Source organism: Aythya ferina (genome assembly GCF_964211825.1).
Source record: "Aythya ferina genome assembly, chromosome: 1".
NCBI lineage: Eukaryota > Metazoa > Chordata > Aves > Anseriformes > Anatidae > Aythya > Aythya ferina.
In genome coordinates, this window is record NC_140296.1 from 65,448,968 (window position 1) to 65,470,819 (window position 21,852).

Sequence of the window (21,852 nt, forward strand, 5' to 3'; positions counted from 1 at the left end):
TGTCCAGAAACAATGGAACAGACCTTTCCAGGTCCTGTACAAATCCAGGGCTGGTAGAAAATGCCGTTCAGCAATCTTCAGGGAAAACTAAGAACAAAACCCAATACTTCCTCTGACTGCTTAATCTTGAAAGACAAATTCATTAATCAAATGTAAAGAGAGGCCTAAGCCTCATCCCAACAGCGTTTTTGGAAGGGTACATGGCAACTTGAGAACTAATTAGACAACCTAACTTCCCAGGGCACCAATGGACAAAGAATCGATGATTCTGGTGCAAGACAGAGAACTCAGCATCAGCCTCTTGGGAAAATCCAGATCCCCAAACTACCAGCTGCTTCAGGTAAAGGATCTCTCTGATGCTGCCTCCTGCAGCCTACTTGCACCAGAGGTAAAGCTCAGCTTGCACATAGGTATGCGTTGGTTAAGATGTCAGTATTTCCCAGTAATAAAAAAAAAGTATCAGGCCATGGGTAGGTTTTCTAGGTTAGTGGGAACAAGGGGTCAGAGGGGAAAAAGAAATGCTAGGAAGAAATGCAAGGACCCAGACCAGCAAGGAAATAAAAATGCAAATAGCAAAGATGGTAGAAGGGGGCCTGCTGGAAGGACTGTGCATGCAGCTGTTGCATGCTCCAAAAGCACTCAAAAGAAAGGAGGAGAAAAAAAAAAAAAAAAAAAAAGGTGGCAGAACAGGTAGGCATTATGTTGCACAGAGGCTCTATTATGAGTAACAACTAAGAGCAGCTGACATGGGAAACAGCCTCCAAATTAAGTAGGGATAGGATGAGAGCTGCAGGGGATCCCTGAAACAAAAGGGCATGCAGAGAGAGCACAAAGGGAAGGAGTGTAGAACCCAAGAGACTGCAAGGAGCCTACAATAAACTTAAAACCAGGGACAGAAAAATAGAACTTAAAAGGTTTTTATCTGTATGCATGGTATTCTGTGCTTCTTACTACTACTGGCTTAAAAAAATACACAACAGGACAAGCTCATTTTCTCAGTCCCCTCGCCTTAGCACAATCCCAGCTTTGTTACTGCAGTGCAAACAGTAATTGTAATCCAAGATTAATTAACCGAGTTATTAGCAACAGAATTCCACAGCAAATATATCACGGCAATTTTTGAACGTTTTGCTTTTTGAAGTCTACCAACTTTAGCAGTTACCAAGAATTCTTCAACACACAAAAGATGATCCATCAGATGTGAAATAAAATGAACTGCATGTACAGTCCCTTCCCATTCATTAAAAGAAAGAAGGAAGTAAACTTGGTTTTTAGTATCATAATACATTTAATATATCATTTCATTTATAACATCATTTGAATTTTATATTAAATTTATATGTATTTGGATACAGAACCTGTTAAGAGCACTACTGAAAACATGCGCTGTATAGTTTTAGCTGTATTTTTATTCTGGCTTTTTTCTTTTTGAATGCAAACAATGAATCATTTAAAGTTCCCTCAAAACCTCCCAAACAGAAGAACCGTCTTCCAGCAATTACCAAATGGAGAAACAATTCTTCAGCTGATTTGATAACAAGGCCCGATGCCAATGCTGGCCTGCATTGCATTCCCAGCTCTGTGAAGCCCCAAATCCAAAGCTGCCGAAGCGCAGAGCCCTGAAACACATGTGGCATCCCTCAGAAAACCGAGGGGAGGGCATCTCCAGGAAAACTTTGCAAGCAGCAGATAACAGCAGTGCCTTCAAGGGCAGGCCAGAGCTCTTTGGGTAACTAGATCTTGGAGCAAACTTGGTAACGCCAGCCTCGGCTGCCTTGCTAATCTGTTTCCTCCTTTAGGAGGGCTGCGGATTACTGAACTGCCCCGGCGCTGATACAGCCTTATCACCCCGCACAGCGCTGGCACACAGACCAGCAATCCACACATCCCGAGCCCTCCGGTCGACTTTTCCTGACAGATGCCCCCACATACAACACTTACCTAACTAATAAATGCTTTCGGCACCACGGGATCCTCTTCCACTAATGCAGCTTAACTGCATAAGCTATCAGCAAGCGTTTCTATAGATCATATTGTAAACCACGCCAGTTGTCCCTCAGAAGTGCAGTGCGTGCTCCAGCCTTTGCACTGAAACTGGTTTAATGCAGGGAGGTATTTATTTAGTAACGCAGGAAACATGGGCTCAACCGCTCCAATGGCATTCCAGTTAGCACTGGTCAGGACAGCAGGTTTGCTCACCGAGTATTTCATTGTTAGTTCAGGAACAGGCACAAACTTAATCTTAGCTTATTTGTGTGTGAGTGTATGTATATAGGCATATAAAGAACATACAGCTTAATTCACAGCAACGTTCATAAACTAAGTAATATGCTAGATTCTTTTCAGCAGGCAAAGCTTTTTTTTGGCTCAGAAAAAAACTGACACGCGGGATGAGAAGACAGCCAAAGCCCATACCGGCTATCAGACCACAAAGCTACTTCCACCAAGGAAAATGTTGTCACCTTTCCATTCTTTCTAAACTGAATTTACACTTACGGATGAAAGCTGGAAACTGTTCTCTGTGACTAGGAATTGACTAGGAATCCATATCACAGTTAGAGTATAACACAAAGGCTGTTTTGGGGTCATAACAGGTAGTGTTGGTATCCATAACTTTAAATTGCAGCTGAAGCTATCAGAAAAAATGGAAAAAAACTATAAACAAATGCCTCTTAGTCTATTTTGATATTATTAGTAAGTAAAAGCATACTTTTTTCCCTATATACTCAGTATTTATCATACTTTCATGCAAAAAAAAAAAAAAAATCTACAATCTGATTACAAAGAGAAACAAAAAAATACATAGTTAAACCATGGAAAAAAAAAAGACTTAATTCAATGAAAACCTATTCTGCAATTTATTGACAAAGTCAAGATATTTGGAGGTCTATTAGTTGTTACAAGGGCAAGGGAATGGAATGGAAGTGTTCTTTACCAGCCACAGCTCCAGATCAGAAAGCATTACGCCACCAGCACGAGAAAAGCAGCAGTGTTCCCTGAATTCCATCACTATGCTAAACTTCTGGAAATGATTTTAAGTAACATTAGAAGTTACATCAGAAGGCTTAAAATCAACGCTTCAGGAACTGAGGATAACAGACCTAATTACATGAGATTTTTTTTCCTTAAGAAAAGGAATCTAGACATCTAATCAGTCCAGAGTTTTCAATCACTTAATTACTGTCAGAATAAAAACTTCCCATGAAACCAACTCATACGGGTCATTAAGAACAGCTACTCTTTTCCTCAGGCTTAAACTCCTCAAAAATCCATGAACAACTACAAACACACTGAGCCGCAGAAAAACACCAAGAAAAACTTTGATACAGCATTACAGATAGTCGCATCAAGTTGAGATCTGTATGGTGCTTTTACCTCTTCACAAGAAGATGACAACAGATCTTTCAGATGCTACGAGCCTTGCAATACAGACCTGGCTCTCCACAAAGCGTCATGATACTGTAATCACTGACATCTGATCTCAGTTTGGCAAACCTGCTGAGTATGAAAGACTGAGGAAACTTTGCTTGTACCTGCTTAGTGCTCCTTTCATCAAGCTATCTCCCTTCTGTGTACACATATATCCCTGAATAATCAAACAGGACATTCCATAAGGGTGTATGAAGGCAGGCTTATTCAAAAAAATTGTATTATTGAAGAAAATTTCCCAAAACATGTTATCTAAACATCACCACTGAAAGGTACGTATTAAAACTGTGATCACTTTTTAAAGGATTTTATTGTGAAATACAAGATGCAATCTTTTTGTTTGTTTTATATTTAAAGACACTGTAAGTGAATGTCTTGCAAGTTTGAAAGCACAGAATCCCATTACAAACAGTATCACATTCTGAAATTGTTAAATGCTTTTAGGATAGTTGCAGATTTGCAGCTGCTGAATGACTGCAATAAATTGCCAGAACATTACACTTGGTAACTTCATCCTAATGTAACTGCAGAAGTGACAGAACATTTTATCAAACAAGCAACAACAAAATAAAGGGTGCCTTTCCATACATTTCTCTTTTTTTCAAAAAGCAAAACCAGAGAAACAAATAGCTGAAAATAGCTAGTGTGCACAGCTAGATAAAAGATGACTCGGCGGATTCAGCAACCACATACAAATTATGCCATAGCTCTCAGACTCAACAAAACTCTGTAAGGACACACTACTGTCTGCAGTTCGGTGAAGTTTAAAGAACGTTTTCAGTGTAATTTGTGAATGCTGACCAAAGGGCAAAGGCTTTATTATATTCTGATTCTGCAAAGCACTTCAGGTACAGGCTTTACTGAACCTACAACATTCATTTCCATTTTGGAAAGGTATCAGCACGCTCTGTGTTCTGCACAATCACCTTTACCAAGCAGAATACAGACCACCAGAAACACGCACTTTGGTATACGTGTGCACACAAAGGACAGATAAAATGTTAAATATTAATACAGAAATTAGATTTAATTTTGTTACAGAAATAAAGTATTGCCTGACTGGACATTGCACATGTCCTGGGTACCTATACAGATAGACAGAGAGCAGAACAATAACTGAGATGTCCAAAGACAGACAAAGTTCCTCCTCTCCTACTCTTACTGAACTATTATCTACTTACAGCCTGTTTGGGAAGTATATAAAACCTTCATATGCTGTATACATTTTCAATTTGAGTATTTGTGGTGTTTTGTTTTTTGTTTGTTTTCTTAAGTTGTTGTTTTGAAGAGTAGGAAAAATATTCAGTAAGGCAAATATCACAGAAATAAGACAAGAGAAATATATAGTTTTATGTTAAACGTTTGAAATTAATACAAGATTTGGACCATAGTTAAAAAGCTTAATTTTGAGTTGAAATTTTAGTGGAAGTTAGAGTCATTTAACTATGACTAAGTTCATAGTGTAACAAATCACTGTCTTTGGGATTGTATATTTGTTTTCTATTTACATTAACAGACTTTTCAAGAGTTTTTTAATTTTACTATGTAGGTCTGCTACCTACATAATGCACAAAAACAAAATCAACCAAACAAAAAAAAATTACCAGCATTTCTAATCTAAAAATTAAGCCAGAAGACTTCTCAACATTAATCTTCAGTTATATTCATTTATTATTCAAGACTATACACTCTGATCTGCTGCAGAAGTTAGAGTTATAAATGCATCTTTAAATATAATAGGCAAATATCAACTGATCTGAAAATGTAGTGTAAACGCCCACCCATTTCAAAGTATTTCAGAACTTCCTCTTCTACCTTGAAGGAAACCCAAACATTTCCAAAAATATATGTAGATGTTAAGTTTAAGACTGGATTAAATTCTTAATTCTAACTGGTTCAGCTGCATTTTATAAAACAAATTAAGTCTAATTTTAATGTCTGATAACACTTGACTGAACAACCATTTAACACAGCTCACAGCAAAATCAAGACACACAAGGACTTCGTGCATTGCCTTCCATCTAAAGGCTCCAAAATGTCAATAATTATCCATCGTAACTTCCTTCTGAAGAGGGTAATGTTATTTTTATTTTATAAACAGAGAGCTTGAGTAAGAAATAATAAATTTGTCTGCTAAAGTAATGAAGTAAAACTGAAAACTAGGATTCCTGGTTTCCTGTTCTGTGCTGCAGCCAGTACAATGCTGAAAGTTCATCCACTGTTCTGCCTTTTCTGTATTGTTGGTACGGTTGTAACGATGTTTCATTTTAATAAAAGTTTCTGTTAATAAATCTCGGCTAAACCACAGAGATCAACTACAGTTACTAGAAACAGATAACAAGGTACATGAATTAGCAAAAGGAAGCCAGACATTGCCCCAGAAATGAATCCTATGGAAAATACCAGCTTCATAGCACTACTTCAGGTCCTCAGAGCCTGCCCAGAAGGTACTTTCTATATCTTAAATGCAATTCTGATCTACTCTTACCATAAAAAGAGGACAAAAAGCCTACCAGGGGTATACAAACATTTCAGTATTATATAACTTATTACTTAGTTTTAAGAAATGAAATACTGACCTATATACTGACCTGAGCCTATATGCAATAGGCTAGGACTGACCACACCAATATATTTCATCTACAGCTCCTCTAGAGGAAAACTCTCTGAAGTCAAACTAGTAGGTAATAGGACATAGGAGCCAAAAACAGCTGTAATAATATCTAGTGCTTAATTAATAATCTAATCTTTTTTTTAAAAAAAATCTTCTAATCATCTTGCTTTAAAAAAAAAAAAAAAAAAAAAGAGCTAAATCAGACTTATCTCAGATTGCTGAAAGAAAAAAGACCTGCTATTTAATAAATGATCCAGCAGTTTGAAAAAAAAATTACAAGTACCACACCACATGAAAGCACAACCAAGCAATACATCTATCTAGTTAACTCCTTATCTTTAGTTACAAAAATAAGAGCTGAATCACTCACCTTTGGCACACTGTTAAAAGGATTCAGGCAGTGAAAGGCAGGACTCTCCAACAAAGTTACGTACGCAAGTATCTGAAACAACAAGCACGTATCTTAGTTTTAGCACTGAACTTAGAAGATCATTATCAAGATTTCGTTTTCAAACTATCCAAATCTGTTAAGAGATTACGAAGTAAGGGGACACGAGCACAGGCAGCAGCCTGAGGGATGGACTGCCTCCAGCCAAGGGACACCTGCAAGATGGCGCCTGGGCTAGGCTGCATGCTTCGGGGCCCTCCAGGACAAGAGCGAGCGAGCTCTGAGGGAGGTCAGGAAGCTGGCCAGACGGTGGAGAAGTCCCTTAAGGGATGCCCTGGCTGGACATGAAGAAGAAGGGTTTCCCCACTGATTACACAGTGTGTAATCCAAGGTGTTCTGGAAGCTTCTGCCTGGAGAGGTTCAAAGTTCACCTTGATGGAGCCACAGCTCTGGCAACCCCAATGAGCCACAGGCTGGACCACACGACCTCCAGAGGTCCCCTCCAGCCCAGACTGCTCTTTTAGCTATTTCTAGCCATAAATACAGCATTTCACGAGAGAGACTTCAAAGTATTTAAACAGTTTGTTTCTATTTTCTAATGAGACTTCTGATTCTATAGGATGTCTGACCAATTCAGGCTATGGAAATCCATGAAGATCCAAATCAAACTGAAGGAAAAAATTCTGAATGTCTTCCTGTGCTTCAGCCCTTGGCTTGTAAGGACACACGGTTACAACTCTGACTCACTTGGAGGCTGCGCATGCACAAATGTTTGTGTTCAAAATCTTCCCTGAACAGATTCAAATCAGTTGCCACAATACAAAAGCATCCTATGAAGAAATTCAATTAAAAGCAGAAATTCATCTTGTGTTTTGAATTAATCTAATTCGTGAGTGCACCATAATGGAAGAGGGGTAAAAAAAAAAAAAAAAAAGTATTGATGAAGTATTATAAATACCTTCCACAGACACTTGAAAGCCAGATTCAGACTTCCACCTTTTAACAAAGGGAGCAAGTGAACCACTGAACCCCAGTTTGATAAACATTGAAGTCAGAATTGTTACGGGGTGAAGAATAAAAGGAGAATCCCTGCTCTCCAGCTCCACTGCAGCTGCAAGGCAAGTGGGATGCTGCTCACCCTCCTGACATGCAAGGGAAAAAAAATGCAGGCCAATTTGCGATGAAGTTCTGTTCACTGCATGAATGAAAATACACCTGTGACAGCAGAGAGCAGATGGGAGAAGAGAATGACCTACCACCTGCCCTCCCTTCTTCCTTTGTGCACTAGTGTGAGCTGAAATGCCTTGTATGCTGCAGCCTGGCGCTTTCACCGAGTTCTCAGTAGACACAGACAACTACACTTTATCAAATCAATTTTCCTCCCCACTTACAGTTTTCTTATTCTCCATGAACTATATTCTCCATGAGAACTTGCCCTATATTCTGAATTACAGGACAGATCTCAAGATGTATTGTAAAGGGAAAAGATACTTTAATAAATGAAGCATCATTAAAACCCTGAGGCAGGGTAAATCTGTTTTCCTGCTGGCTAAATGTTTTGTAGTATGTTTCCTTTCCTGCCAATAAGGCAAGAACAGTGTTAATAACAAGGAAAAAAAGAAAAAATAAAAATCACATCATTCTGTTACAAGACCATCTTCTTCCCCTCCCACCTCACAAATCATCTACTGCCCATCAACATCTACAAACAAAATACCGTGCCAGGCTTCTGACTTGGTTTGGGGTTCTATTCACTGAAAAAAAAAATCAATATTTCTCAATTACTGCTTCCAATTTCACAAATACACGTCAATGTACAGAGCTTGCCTCTGAAAGTGAGCAGAAAAACCAGGATTGATAATCACCAATACCTGAAAAATTGTATTTATTAGTTAACTGGAAAAGCAGTTCAGTTGGTGAAAATAAAAGTTCAAACCTTATCTAATCACATAAGGAAAAAAGAGTCGTGATTGTATTTCAATACAACAGCTATTTTCTACAGCAAGAAAGGCTCCACTTTCACAGCTCAATTAACATACATTAGAAGTATCTCAGCACATTAACGGCAGTAGCACAAAGAGTCAAAGGAGAAAAATACACCAAAAAAATCACTCCTACCAACACTTTGACTGAACTAACATTTGGATGCACAGACAGAAGATGCAGACTGGTCTGTCCTCTCGGGGCTCAATTCCATTGCACTTTGACCTCTCTTTCTGGTTTTCTCCTGGTAAAAATCTTCATTTTATTACAGAATAGCCAGAGGAAAAATTCTGCTCTGACTCTTGTTAAGTCATTTCCCGCAAAACACGAATCTATTGCCATCACACCTCCCCTGCCGAAAGCTACATCGGCAACACTGCAGCTTGCCAAGTGACTCAAACTAAGGGTGGAAACCTGCACCACAGAGAAATCACTTATACACCAAATATGTTCCTTGAAACAGCATTTCAGTTAGAGATGTTTGAGATCTTCCTTCTCACACACAGTGAATGGAAACAATGGTTACGGTTTGAGATGGCTCGCCCCCGAACCACAGGCTTTGCACCATGAGTAGGGATTTTTGTTTGGTTGGTGGCGCTCCAGCAGCCAAACTCCAGAAGGCTGTATCTGCTGATAAAGCCAGGGTGGACCGGGAATATTTAAGCTTAGAGAACACAACATAAACTCCCCAAAACTCAAAAAGATTTTGAATATATGTGGAAAAGTCACTGTCCGCCCACAAGACATACTGGTGAATCACGAGGAAACTTTGGAAATGAATGCACGGCAGACAGCCACCGGCACAGCTGCCCAACAGAGCTGGGTGGGCTTCTCTATAGACATCATCAGTGTCTTTCTTCTCTACCTTTTGGTATCACATCTGTGTGCCACATCCATATGTCTTATCTCAGTTCAACTCCAAGACATGCCTGGAATGCTGGGTCCAGTTCTGCCTCCCCCCCCGAGTACAGGAGAGACTTGGACCTACTGGAGAGAGTCCAAGGGAGGCCACCAAGGTGATGGAGGGCCTGGAGCAGCTCTCCTGTGAGGAGAGGCTGAGAGCTGGGACTGCCCAGCCTGGGGAAGAGGAGGCTCAGGGGGATCTCATCCATGTCTGTAAATACCCGAGGGGAGGCTGCAGAGGGGACAGAGCCAGGCTCTTGTCAGAGGTGCCCAGTGCCAGGACCAGAGGCCCTGGGCACAACCTGGCCCCCAGGAGGCTCCCCCTGAGCCTCAGGAGCTCTGTGCTGTGCGGGTGAGGATCCCTGGCACAGGCTGCCCAGAGAGGCTGTGGGGTCTCCTTGGAGGCCTTCCAAAGCCGCCTGGAGATGGGCCTGGGCAGCCTGCGCTGGGTGGCCCTGCTGGGGCAGGGCTGGGGCCTGGTGGCCTCCACAGGGCCCCGACAGCCTCAGCCATCCTATGGTGCTGTGGTTCTCTAATGGCAGTACTACCACAAGACTGTCAACGCTCACACACGCAATATACCAAGGTCCCTTACAGGTCACGACTCAGTCAACATCCTACACTTACTGTGAGGTCCACAACACAGGCACAGAAGATGAACATTAAGAACAGAAACTGCAGAGTAGAGGAGCCAGGTGAACATGTGGTTACGGACACAAGGTAGAAAACCAAAGCCGTCTAGATATGAACTGCAATCTCAGTCACTCATTTGTTTGCTAGACCAAAATCTTCCAAACACATGAACTATTCAAGTCCCACAGTTAGAAGCGCTTCTGAACAGTCAAAAATGGGTTTGAAGACAGTACTTCCAAACAAGCATCAAAAGATAAGAATCAGTATCATGTAATGAAATAAGCACCTTATAGCTGTGTAATCTTTGAAGATTACAACTCTAAGAATAAATTAGTGCTCTCATAATGATTATTTTAAAAGCAACCTCCAAAGTTATTAACCACCTTTCCTTTCACTAATGTGCTATAATGTGCCCCATTTTCTTTATCCCCATGGCTAAAATCCAGATTCAGCCTTACAATAACTATTTCAATGACAATTCTCTCAGGCTCTTTTCCCAATACCCGGCCACCTTCTATTTAAGTTCTGACATGAAATAGCTAAAATAATCTCTTTGATACTTAATATGCTAATACACAAAAATGACCTGACCATAAACCTGTACTGCACAGACTGGGAATTTTAACTCAAATGATAAGTCATTCAAGTGACTCTGATAACTATGATAAAATTCAACAATTGACGTATTGCTGGTGACCTTCTGGAGAACAAATGAAAAGCACCACATTAATACAAATTCTCCTGCAGAGAAGATCATACTGGCAATCTGCCAGTTCATTACACCATCTAGCTCCACTTCAACATTAAATATTGCCTTCCTTTGTAATTGACTCAAATACACTAGAGCAATTGCAGGTAACCACTTTGGGCTATTAAAGTATTCCATTAAGACTTCTCCATTAGGCAGATATTTCAACTGAAGTTACATCAAAATATGCTATGCTCAAAATATTTTAACTGTACAGACAATTGGGCAAGCACAACCCAGTGCCATGCAGGAGCAGACAGATCAGCAATAAGCACTCAAAAGCTCAGTGCCTGAATTTGACTGAAGGGAAAAGAAGCCATAAAATGTATTCAACATTCCAGTATATCCTTAGTATTTTAACAACCTACTTATATAATATATAATAAATATAATAATATATAACATATATTATAACAACCTACCTCACAAAACACAGTTAATATTACCTTCTGAAACTAAGATAATGGTAAAGTTAAAATATGCAACTATTCTTTAACTCAGATAAGTGAATGCAAGCAGTGAGCACTGCATCAGGTATACAACAGACAGAAAACAAGACTGGATTCATGTCATAAGTTTCTATGTTACACAACAATGTCTAAGACATCCTGAAGCAAGCAAACGAACAAAATCTAGTGTCTTCTGTGTGGCTAAGCTTTTCTTCTCTAAGACTGTGGCTCCTTAAAATGCATGTAAGGAAGTAAAATGAGACAAAAGAACGGATTCAATGCTTTGCATGCAGACAAGATTGCCAGGTACTTAAAACGCTGGAAAAGATTTAAGCCTGTATGCCAGCTGCAAAAATGAGACTAGCCCTTGAAGCAAAGGCAAGCTTCAGAGTTTAAATGTGTCTTCTTAATGGTCCTGGTTTGAAGCTACTACCAAAGGCCGTGACAGTAAGCTTAAGAAACGTGCTTATCTCCCAAACAGGAGACAGACTCTCTGGGGTACCCTTCCTGTCCATGCCCTCTGTGGTGAAGAAGCATCAATTAGGCATTTAAGTATCACTGGTCACTCAAGCATTATTTTTTCTTCATAATATACCTGTACTTTTCCTTCTTTTTTGGTGCGTGTGGGGAGGAACACAGTGAAAGCATGCAGTGGGGTCACACTTGACCCCACCACAAGCAAAGAGGCTACACTGACCTATATTCTCATTTAAATCCTGCCATCAAATCCCTATCCTCTGCAGATTCTGGCACAGATATGGTATGTTTCCAGAAACAATAACCAAACCAAACCAAAAAAAATATTTTACATCTACTTGCACAACCACCAACTCCTAAGCCCCTACTGAAACACAGGCAGTTCGTTTTCTAAATAATATTGACATTTATTTTAAATATATTTCAAAAAACAACTTCCATTATCAGCTTCCTCTGAAGCTGCAATCCAAAGTGCATGCATAAATAGCATCTTTCTAATTTTGCTAGAAATGATGAGGAATGATGAATCTGCCTATTACTATCTGCCAAGTCTACCATACACAGTATACTGAATCACATTGTTTTATTAAGGGAACCATGCATTTCTTGTGTTTATCTCAGCCAGTAGTTTCCCTCAAAAGTTTGAGCTATTAAATAACCTAATACTGATACCGAATTACTACCCAAACTCGCTACAATATGCAAACCTTTACAAGAAAAAAAAAAATATCCTGGCTTAAGCAGGATTTTCCACCTTGATACTTATTGATATTGAACTTATTCAAATTTGATTATGCTCAGCTGCAAACTTCCAGTACAGTCCTTGCACAAGAAAAAGAAAAACCCACAAAGCAGAAGTGGAGAGCTGACGGAAGCAAGGGCAGAGAGCCTCATCCCACTTTGGGTGCAAATGCTTTGAGAGGACACACGGCAAGCACACAAGCAAGGCAGGGTGCCACCAAAACGGCCCGAGTTTCACTGAGCATTCCCATTCAAAAGCAATAGGTGGAAGGAAAAAAAAATCCAACTCCATTTTATCCCCATCCAGCTACTTACTCTTTTCTACCAAGAAATATGAGCTCAGAACCTTTCTCATTTTCCTTATTTAAGAGTTTGCAGTCTTGCTGTGTAAGTGCACGTATCCATATCCCTGAAGCCCACAGAGCAACAAAGGTCTCCATTAATGCTTAGGGCAGCTCTAGGCGTCTCATAAACCCTTACAAAGGTGCACTGAAAGACCTGAATCATCACTTAGAGCTGCAGATAGATAAGCAGAAACCCAACAACACCTATCAAGGATGTTCTTAAATGCTGTATCACAGGATCTTTGAGGAAGGAAAGGATCAGACTTCAAACCTTACATAGTGCTTAGCTTAGCAAGGTTCTCAGGCAGTGGTTTGAACACTAGGGTAATTATTTGCTTTCCTTGATACCTTACCTGGATTCCTTACCTTACCTGGATACCTTTTTATTCAAGCTATGGATTTGCTTTTTAAGAAACATCTTTGAATTTACAGCTAGATAAACTAACTTTCTTTAGCACCTTAGAATCTAGAAGGCGGTATTTATACTTAACGGCATAACAATTTATACCATGGGAACCTCAGCCTGTTTCTGGTTGATATTTTAATTTTAATTTATTGTAAAAATCACACATAGACAGTCTTTTCCATGAAGATCACTTCAGAAACTTTCAGGACTTGCATGGTGATTAATAAGCGACCAGCCCAAGCAGCTCCCCAGCAAATCCGCTTTTTCTACTGTAACTTTGCCATTTAATGTTCTGCACACCAAAATACATACAGAACCGACTGAATCTACCAATTCTTACCAACACCTCTATTCAAGCTTTTAATTCAATACTCACAGATTTCAGGTTTGCGGAAGATGTCTACAAAGAGCACGTTGATATTGTCTTTATGGTAATCTAGTGATCTGCACATCTGAGTAAAAATGCTTGCCTCCACTGAAAAAAAGGCATTCACAGATGCCTTCTGGAGAAGTGAAAAACCACAGATTCTGATGAATTAGCTACCACGGGAGGATGCAACGCTTAGTCACTGGCAGATTATCAGAGCAACACGAAGCAGACACTCCTGGTTACCACTCTTGGCTAGGGACACATGTTTGAAGTAAGTGAAGAAATCTCCCATCTAGGCAATTAGATTAAGATTTGCTCTGGGGTGAGACGTAACAGAAAATAGACTGTAAGAGGGGCTACAGAGAGCCTTCAGGTGACTATTATGGTGGAACAGAGCAAGGCATGCTCATCTCAGTGGCAATTCAATGATAAAGTCCAACCGCAAGCTTTATTAGAGCTCCTGTTCTGCTAAATTACTCATTATTTCTTAGTCAGAAAGAAAACCTTTCCTATTTCTGTATGCGTGCTTTCAATGACATCACTTGTCTGGCCATGGCAGAGCTGCCTGCCTTTGGACAGCAGCGCCACGGCTCTCTCCGTGCCACAGCTACAGACACAGTGATGTTAGAAGGGCTACAGCAAGCTCAGTGGCTGTCTTCGAAACCTCCAGGGAGATGAAGGGAGTCAGAGGAAGTGCACAGAGCAGATTTTGTGCTTTTTTTTTTTTCCTTCAGTTGGGCCAAAGGACATTTGGAAAAATATTAAATCTGGAATGTCAGTATTTCCCAGCCTTGGATATATGAATGTGTTGGGACAAAAATGTCCTGCACCTCCCAGGAAAGATCCTTTCGATCAGTGCATTGCTGGATTTTACCACCAGGTGCTATTTGAACATATTACAATTTAATTATGGGATCCCGCTCTCCCCAGTTTCATTAACAGGTTCCCATTTACTGTCAGTTGATGCAAGTTCTACACCCCTGCACTTTTTATTTTTATTTAGTTTGCCTGAACAGACTAGGGCAGAGCTTGCGTACTCTTCAGAAAAAAGATCTCTACTTTGACAGCAATGCCTCCAGCATCCCTGCATACCCAGTCACTGTGCACCTGGAGGATATGGGAGAGAGCCAAAAAACAAACATCCCCAGCAAAGAGGCAATCAACTGCTTTAATAGCAAGGGGGAAGTGCTGAGACCAGGCCTTGTTCTCAACTGAAAGAGGGTAGGTTTAGATCAGATATCAGGAAGAAATTCTTCCCTTTAAGGGTGGTGAGGCCCTGGCACAGGTTGCCCAGAGAAGCTGTGGCTGCCCCATCCCTGGAGGTGTTCAAGGCCAGGCTGGATGTGGCTTGGAGCAACCTGGTCTGGTGGGAGGTGTCCCTGCCCATAGCAGGGGGATGAAACTGGGTGGGCTTTAGGGTCCCTTCCAACCCAAACCTTTCTGTAATTCTATGGTTTTCTGGACGTTGCAGAATGGCACAGTCACCAAAGTTAGCACCTCAAATTTGCAGATCAAAACTGAACTGTGAGGTTCATCAGATCCAAGAAAAGAAACAAAAACTTGAGTTTTTAGTTATTTCACAAGAACAGAGATCCTAAAACCACCTCTTTTTTCTTCCAAATTTGTGATCGGAAACCGTTGAACCATTTTTTTCTGAACTTACCGAGAAATTTCACTTTGGGTGGGCAGGAAGAACAGAATCCTTCACGTAGCTCTGATACTACTGCAGCACAGGCACTGCTATTACTGCTGTTTGAATGATAACTAGATATTCCCAAATCTCATAATATCCAAATAAAATTTGGCAACAGCTTTGCTTCTGATGTTTTCAGCACTGATTTTCTCCCTTTCTTGTCTTGCCCACATCTGATGGTGTCTTGTTCCACTCATTTTATTCACACCACTTCAGTGAAAAAAGGCAGCAAATGAAAATGCAGTGAGAATTTTGCAGGCCTTGTAACAATAGCCAAAACCCCAAGATTTCCTATGGCAGCTGTCAAATGAACGACATCTCCAAAGCTATCTATATACAGTATCTGGGCAGAAATCCAATTATGTCATTTCTGTCTGAATACCCCAAAAGAGAGTCCTACTGGGGTTAGAAGTGGAAATAATTGTAAGCACAGATTAGCTACATAAGCAGCTCCACGCTCGAAACCAGAACAAGGGAACAGAAACCTGAACGCATGACATTTATCTGGACACAAGGGAGAGGCAAAAAGAACCACTAGACAGCTGGCAAAAGGTCAAAGCCAATTACAGTGTCCAAATTTGCCCCCCACGATAATAGCTTCCAGGTTTGTTTCTTAGAAATAAGGTGTACTGACTCCAGGAATTCAATGATTTCTGCTTATTTCTACATCCTCCAGTATCCCTGGATTTTTTTCCAAAACTTCTTTTTCCCCTCCCAATGTATTTTTCTAGACTCCAGTGTCAGGCTGTTATTACAAACCACAATTACAAGTGATTGTCAACATTTTCCATAGGCTTTTAGAAAGCTACTGGTAGGCAGTAACCGAGAGCTCTGGTACAGCAAGGCTGCCTGTCTGACTACTGGAATTACCTTCCCAAAAACACCAACTACATTGATCTAAAGCTTAAGTAGTCAAAACAACAACAATATTCTTCCCCTTTAAATATTCCAGCCACTGATTTCCCTTCTACCTTTGGAAGTGTCTGCTACTGCTTAATTATGTGGCATTTGCAGCTTGCTGAACTTCACCACAGAGTTCTGTTTATTTGCGGTTTTAGAGCATGCAACTATCAAATAGCCTTTTAATTTGATAAAGAAAAGGGAAGGAATTTTTTCTTTTTTCTCTTTTTTTTTTTTTTTTGGCATACTAAAGTAACAGCTTCTGAAAATATAGGGAAGTACAAGTTTATCAGTGTTTCAAACGAAGCTATCCAAGAGATTGGCTGCTAAACCAACAAAAATGCAGGTGACAAACAACTGAAGGAATATAAATTGTTACTAACTAAAAAGTAACCAGAAACCTTTATCTTAATTACAAATAGATAAATGAACATTTAAATAAAGTGAATGATGATGAAATACACCAGGCTGATTGAGACCACATTTCTAACCCTGATCCTGGATGACCAGAATAAACACTTTGAAGGGTAAGAATATAATTCACCACGTATATACGGTAAGTGCTTCTGCTATCAACATGATTCCAAGTTCAGGAGAAAGGGAAGCTAATTTTAAAAAAATAATGCAAAGAAATGGGTAATGCACAAACATTGGGTTGTGCTATACAACTCCAGACAGTCTTAATTGAGCTCAGTGCCTGTAAAGACCAGCTATGGTCCTCACCTGCTCAGTATGTTTAATCCCAAAGTGACTTCTACAGGCATGTGCAGAGTGCCCTTTCCAAGCCAACAATTTGGGGTATTACCAGCTTGGACCAAATTTAAATCAGAAACTTGCCACATTTTCTGATGCCACAGCGTAACGTGGAATATCAGACTTTAATTTTAACTAAAATTGCTAATAATATGATTTACTTCAATTCTCATTTTACAATGAAAAAACCCCACCATGCGGTTTACTCAAAAAATACCTTCCAAGTGAACCACGCAGCCAGGTAGCCTGTCAGACACATTTAGGCAAAGCCTAGAGAACAAATTTCTTCAGCTTCCAATTTATTTATTAAGGGAGCAAGAATATACTCGAGGAATCTATTTGTTGCCACTTCTTTATTACAAGAGATTTCATTTTTTGCGTTTGCTCTCCATAGCACACAGAGCAGCACTATCATGAATCCTGCTCTGTCATACATGCACTGCAAATCCAATTACTGCTCTATTAGATCTCATTTAAGTCCCATACGGCGCGACAATAAACTGCACAAAACGAACGCCAGCATGCTTTTCAGCCATCTTTACAGTATGATATAGGTGGCAATCACGGCTTAATAAAATTTAATTTATAACAAAGGCAGCTCCAAATTGTCTCTGTCTGCCACGTGTTCCAGGGAGAATTCAAGAACACCTACCAACCACAACCCACTCAATTCAACTTGTATTTCAAAGGCATCATGGTTTGGTTTGGATTGGTTGGTTTTTTGGTTGTTTTTTTGCTTGTCATTTACTTTTAAACTCCCCTGGGTAAGCAATCACGTCGATGCAGGGAAACGTCAGGTTGGGAAGTAGAAAAGGGGAGAGCAAGCCAAAACCCCACAGAAAAAGGTAATATGATTTTTTATTTTTTTTATTTTTTTTTTTTAAGGTAAGCTCTTACCCTGTCCGGCTGTAAAAAAATCTCTCATTGCTGAATATTGCAAAGTAAATCTGCAGAAATTTCATATGCTCTGAACACTTTGCCACTTCAGTGGAGTTACTTTATGGATATATTACTACCACATGCCCCTCTACTTTCATTACAGCATTCCAAACTTATCTCACTACCCAGCAACCTACTAGGTAGACATGTTCAGAGCTATACCCTTTTTTTTTTTTTCAGGAATTCAGTGGGGAAAAACAAATAAAAAAACATCTCAACATCATTTACCAGTAAGCACTTGCCACACTCAGAGCTCTCTCTAAAGGATGCCTAAGAGCCCTGTTGAACAGCTCACTCTTTAGCAGCTGACCTGACTAAATCGTCTTTGTCGTGTGGGCTAGAAATAAAAATGTCACACTGACATTTACACACACAATCTGTTGTTAAAACACGAACGCCAGGTAAACATATTCCGTCCGCTTTCCAAAGCGGTGCCCAAATCTGGACACTTTGCAAAACAGAAAGGCTCAACCCTTCCAGAACTGGCTTTTAAATATTTCTGTCATCGTGTTAAATGATTTTAGTAGTAATGTCTGCACTCCCTCCCGTTTATCTTCGTTGTAGACCTAGAAACGTGGGCAGGGCACAGCAGGGAATCCCCTGACAAGAGCTGAGGACCACAGACCCCAAATTACCATCCCACTCTGTCTGCAGCTTTGAGCCAAGTAACAGCCCTTGAGGAACGTAGGCTTTGCCTACAAAAATACGGAGGTGTCAACTTCCTGACTCAAACGTCTTGCCTGAAAGCACAGCTAAGGGTATCTCCCAGCTTGAAAATCTCATAAGGAACCGAAAACATTAAGTTTAAGGTACTCGCATATTTAAATGGCTGGGAAAATTCTGGTTTCCTTCTAAGGAAGCGGAATGATTTCCCCTCGTTTCTAGAGAACGTTCATCACGGCTGCGTTCATTTTATTTTACCATTCCTTCAGTAGCCTATGCTGGTAAATACTGACCCTGTAACAAGAGCTTTCTCTCTCGAGAAAAAATTGGTTCTCAAAAATCAATCGGAGGAACCTTCCGTTTAAATCAGTAATATCACAGACGCCACAAGTGTCTTTCCTCTTGACAAACATAAAGGAACAGTTCCCAGTAAAGCTCAGGGAGTTTCAAAGACAGTAACACTGTAGTCTGTATTTAGGCTCTAAGTGCTTAAATTATAGTTCCTGTATTTTTGGAAGCATCAGATACCTCAAGAAAGCAGTGAAACAAGCTTCAAGTTCTTAACACGTCTGACATATGGTATCAAAGAACTATAAAAGATACCAGTTCAGGAACAGACACCCTGCGCAAACGGGATTCAAAATTCTGGTGATCGTCCAAAAATCAGAGCCAAACACAGCACCACAAAGTAATAGTGTAAAATGAATGATACATCACAGAATCACAGAAAAATTAAGGTTGGAAAAGACCTCCACGATCATCTGGTCCAACCATCACCCTACAACCCATGTCATCCACTAAACCATGTCCCTAAGCACCAGGTCCAACCTTTCCTAATGCTGCCTCCTTATGAGGTATGCCATTAATTTGTTCCTTTCCCAAAAAACAATTCTCACCTTATGTTTTACTAAGTTGTAGTACATTTACGTGCGCAAACTTATTTGTTCAACTACAATTACCTTAACCTTCCTGCTGGTGATGTGTATTAATGACCTCAAGAAAGGTAAGACCATATTCAGCATTTCGAAATACAGCTGGAACAGAGCAATTCCGGATTACTGACTTTTACTACAGACAGTTTACAGTCTCATTTTGTGAAACACAAAGGAAATAGTAGACCAGGAAAAAAGCAACCCTCAGGAGTGCATATCCACCAAAATTTCCTACCATGGATGTGTATGGCTATTACTGATCAGCGCTGTAGTTTTGAAGAAAGCTGTGTGACAATTATAAAACATATAGCAAAGCCTTAAACACTTGGCGTAAATTATGTTTCTGAAGCCAATTTCAGATTTGCCACCTAGAAGCTGGCAGGCTCCCTCTAAAAGGAAAGTAAGAAAATTCCTTCCAGCAAAATAAAGCTTCAGATTCTTGAAGGAAGGATCACCACAAAGGAGGGCAGCGTTGCTTCCCCATCAATCCTTTTAATATATCCACAAGCAGAAAGATTATTTCCCACAACTTTCAGAGAACTGCTGGGCCTTCTGCTGAAAGAAGAGAGCTGCTAACGAGTAAATGGAGTATGCAAGCTGACAAACACAAGCTTTAAGAAGTTCTTGGCACCTATTGCTCAAATTTATCAAGTCAACTGAAGGAAGGAGCCACCAGACTAAGGAACACGTCTGCAAACTCTGAAATTATCCTGCATGCCTATATAAATACATTACTGAAAAACACAGACTGTAGAGTCTCACCCAAAAAACTACAGAACTTTTGTAGGTCGCAGTCGGGTAGGATTTTCCCCCAAAATCTGGGAGACTGACTCAGGCTAATTACGACCAAATGATAATTAAAAAAAAAAAACAACACACACACTATTGCTTCAAAGAAAACTTACAGAACTAAAAGTATTTGTACATCGATTGCCTGAAGGCAGCCTGAGTTCTGCTTCAGGTCTCCAGGGCTTTTCCAAACAGCACCGAAGAGTAAAGCAGAGTACCAAATCTACAGGGGATCTATTCTGGTTGCTAGACCATACTCTCCCATCTTCATTACTGTCATTACCTGCAATATCTAGATTAAAGCTTGAATGGGCATGCAATCATTTCTTAATTTTATTGCAGAGAGATCTGCCAAATTGCTTCTCGCTGATGTCTTTGAAATGAGTGCTTAGATAGCAGATTTAGGCTTTTAATAAGCGACTGGTAAAGATCCCACGCCTCGCATAAGGTACGGAGCGAGAGACTGGCGTAAAATATAATGGTGTGAAAATAAATAACAAGGTCGAGGGGTGCAAAAACTACGGAAGAAAAAGGACAAAAACAGTCAAAATGTAAGCCAAAAGACATTGAAAAAAGATGCAGGAAGATTTTATGCAATTAGTAATTCCTTGTACAGACAAGGGAAAGGAAAACACATACAGAAGCACTGTGCAGTTTTGTTTTGATAATTAAGCTGATGACATTTAAATGTTATAAATAACCAATTTTTAAAAGTATTCAGAACAATCTCACAGTAAATAAAGGTAATAGCCTAGAGAAGGACATCCTTTCTGATGCATCTAAGTTTCAGAGTCAATAAATTTAGAGACATTTATAAACAAAACAGAAAACGCAGACCACCTACACTGAATACTGCACCGAAAGAGCATGGGTTTCAGCTGAAGTTTTGTATTTGACAGCTTAAAATTTAATCCTAGAAAACAAAGTAAAATATTAATGTATTCAAGCCAGCCTTTCAGAAGACAGCTGTGGAGATTTTTGTTGTTAATTTTGATCCAAGTCAAAGGTACAAGATGAAAAGGTTCAGCATACAGGGATTCTTCCAGTGGCTGAATCCACGTTCACCTGGCGATTTTAAGAGTTTCTTTTAAAAGGTTAACATGCCCAGCTTCCCTACAAAAAGTGAGAGAAGAGTTTTCGGATGAGGATACAAAGAAAAACGCCTTCCTAACAAACCCATGGTGTATTAACATTGCCCTTAAGCTATTTTACAACCAGCATTTCTGCACAGAGGGAAGCCTGAGAGCTGCAACTCACAAAGGGACCTGCTTATAGCATCAGTAACAGCACGCTGAGTGTCAGCCCATTCTGAATTAAGATGCCCTGAGCAAGGACAACAGTGACCTGTACCTGTACGTGGGGAAAGGCACCCTGGGGTGCACTAGGGGAACCTTCAGTGTACGCCCCAAAGAAGCTCCGGGTGCTCCTACAGGCACCGCACCTTCCTGCTTCTCAGTCCTGAGCAGAAGCTTCATCCTTGCCAAACGGGTGTATTAATTAACACAGGCTTAACGAATCGATTATTTCCCAGGAATAAGAAAAACATTTTTTCCCCTGGGACACCAGGGAAGGAAGAACTGCTGGTACCTCCGCACACGTGCAGGGTTACTGCCCTGCATCACTTCACAGCACCCCTCCACGCTGATGCTGCTTCTGCGGTGGGAAGGCACAACCACATTTCCTTCCCAAGGTCAGAAA

General features: G+C 40.2%; 1 protein-coding gene across 2 annotated transcripts in view; it reads right to left on the bottom strand.

The window, feature by feature from the left end:
* NCK2 (NCK adaptor protein 2) overlaps window positions 1–21,852 on the bottom strand; it is an 83,098-nt gene that overhangs the window by 45,754 nt on the left and 15,492 nt on the right. For both annotated transcript variants that reach the window (XM_084513635.1, XM_084513636.1), the window contains one exon: window positions 6,414–6,485. The gene's annotated coding sequence lies outside the window, so the exon portion shown is untranslated. The remainder of the gene's footprint in view (window positions 1–6,413; window positions 6,486–21,852) is intronic.